Source organism: Echinops telfairi, unplaced genomic scaffold (assembly GCF_000313985.2).
Source record: "Echinops telfairi isolate 266 unplaced genomic scaffold, ASM31398v2 ScPeMD7_5;HRSCAF=22, whole genome shotgun sequence".
NCBI classification, from domain to species: Eukaryota; Metazoa; Chordata; class Mammalia; order Afrosoricida; family Tenrecidae; genus Echinops; species Echinops telfairi.
This window is the reverse complement of record NW_022103901.1, coordinates 16071548-16074133: the sequence shown is the minus strand read 5'-3', so window position 1 is coordinate 16074133 and position 2586 is coordinate 16071548. Positions and strand designations below refer to the sequence as shown.

The 2586-nt window shown below is 53.4% G+C and overlaps 1 pseudogene; it reads right to left on the bottom strand.

Moving 5' to 3' along the window:
- Positions 1-990: 990 nt before the first annotated feature.
- LOC101644998 lies at positions 991-2478 on the bottom strand (annotated as a pseudogene).
- Between the last annotated feature and the right edge of the window lie 108 nt (positions 2479-2586).

The window sequence follows — 2586 nt, the reverse complement described above, 5'->3', positions numbered from 1 at the left end:
CCCAGAAGCGCGCACCAGCCGAGGTCGCGAGTGGCAGCCCGGCGCTGAAACGGCGCAAACGCAGAGAGGGAAGAGGCGGCGCCCTGACGTCACTTCCGGGAGGCGACGTCAAGCCCCGCTGAGGACTACAATTCCCAGCAGGCTTTGCGCCCCCGGGGCGCGAGGGTCCGGCTGGAGTAACACGAACACCTGAGCCAAAGGCAGCTTCGCTCCTTGTTTTTGTTAGGTGCCATCGCGACTCTGTGCACAACTGAACGAAACTCTGCTCGGTCCTGCCCCATCTTCACGTCGGTTTCTGGTCCCTCCTGACAATATGTCCAAAGGATACAAGACGAAGTCTTGCCACCCTTGCCTCTAAAGTGTACTCTGGCTGTACTTCTTCCAAGACAGAGCGGTCGGTCCTTTGGGCAGTCTATGATACCTCCAATATTCTTCTCCAGCACCACAATGCAAATGCGTCTATTCTTCCTTATTCAATGTCCAACTCTCCCATGCATATGAGGTGGCTGAAAATACCATGGCTTACTAGCCTGCGTGATCCAAAGATGACGATAACAAAACACAAATATAAGGAAGGAAAAAATGTCAGACCTTAAATTGTGAATACCCAATTTGTAGAAGGCTATGGAGGACAGTGGGGCCCCAAAATCCATCTGCAGAGTCTCCAGTCAGATGAAGGCCCTGGCAGATCCCCTCTGGCCACGGAAGAGGGACGGGAACAGCTTTATTCAGAGATTATTGTCAACTTGATTATGGTGGATCGTACCATAGTACTTGATCAGTTGACCTCCCTCCTGACCCAACCTGAATTTGCCCCAGGCTCAAATATTCCTCACCCGTTCCATGACAGAAATTTCTTCTCTAGCTTTTAAAATATTGTCGGTGGTCTTTTATTTCTTACTTTTTATTTTTATCTTTATATTATTATTATTTTCTTCTTTTTTAAAGATAAAAGTAAATTCGAATAAAGAAAAATTCAACATTGAAGGCTCAGATATTCTTGGCGTACTGGGAAGGGGATTTCTTGCTTCTCTCCCCCTCCTCCCTGGTCGTTTTCCTCTGACCCTTGCCCAAGTTCCCTGTGGAATGCAGGAAGGATGCTGGGGGGGTGGGGGGGGGCAGGCAATAGGGCACATCAGCTGGCGGAGACAGTGGTGGCGGCGATGAGAGGGGGCACAGAGGTGGGCCAGCCAGGGGGAAGTGAGAGCGAGGCAAAGGAGGGGTTCTTAAGAGGGCAATGGGAAGATAGCAACAGGGAAGAAAGCCAAAGAACGTGTGGGTGGCACCAAAGGGCAGGAGTGGTGGGGTTGGGAGACGGCCTCCAGTCCCTGGGTCTCCACACCAACTCTTGTCTGGGGGCGGGTCTCTGAGCACTTTGTTTTTCTTCATACTGTCTAGGTATTCCTGTTGGGACACTGCCAGCACCGATGCTAGGATCTCATCATCATCCCAGTCATTCAGACCAAAGGCAGGGGAGCATCTGCTGAATGAGAGCCCGGCACTCCAGAGCAGGGTAGAGGGACATGAGAGGAGAGTTGGCCCGGTCGGTCCCTACTGACAACTGGCTGCTTGTACCTGGTGCCCAGGGTGAGGGAGGTTTGGCAAGAGCTGAGACAGTGCCTGGAGAAGGGGGCTTTTATGCCCAGCTCAGCATGCGGCTCAGAGTTCTCAGGAGATGAGGCTGAACTCTGCTGCCACAGGGACCGGCTGGTCCACTCCTCCAGGCCACTGGAGGCTGCAGCTGTGGCTGAACTGCACGTGGCGCTGGCTTTCCGGGGCTGGGTGGGGCCACGCACCTGGCGGGCCTGTTTCTCCTGATCCCGGAGCCACTGCAAGTAGGATTCCCGAGCCACCTGCTCCTCAATGGCCTCATTGGTGGCCTCCCAGTCTGTGACCCGCTTCTCGTCTTCCAACATCTGCTGCTCAATTCATGATTCCTCCGATGTTTTTATGGCATTTTTCATGAGGGATTGCTCTGCAAACCCCGGCTTGAAGGATGGTAGGCCCAACCCCACACCAATGGTGGCCTTATTGGGATTCACCACCGAGTTGTAGTGGATATTCTGATGGTAGCTGATAGCTGATACGGATAGGTTCATCCTCACGTTGATGGATCCCATGGAATGTGTTGATGGGTTCCGTGCTGTATTGATACATCTCTGCCATGGCCTGCATCTCAGTGTGGTTGCCATGGCAGTTATTGGCCTGCATCTCAGTGTGGTTGCCATGGCAGTTATTGGCCTGCATCTCAGAGTGGTTGCCATGGCAGTTATTGTTCCACTTCTGGTTTAGCTAGGTGGTGAAGTTCTCTGTGATGTAGTTGGAGAAGTAGTCTGCATTCCTCATCCGATAGTCCATGCAGTGCTTTCTCACAGCCCCGTGCATGTCCCGGTCACCATATCCTTGGTCAGCTACAGCGAGGACGAGACAGGTGCTTGATGAAAACCCTTCTGGTCTCGCAGTGCCGTTTCCAACCATGGACCCTGGTCTGTGGCCTCGATGCGACTGCAGTCGGTTCGTACTCATCCTCGCTGTTGTGGCCGCACCGACCTCCACCGGATCAGGACTACGGCGCCAGCCCCGGGG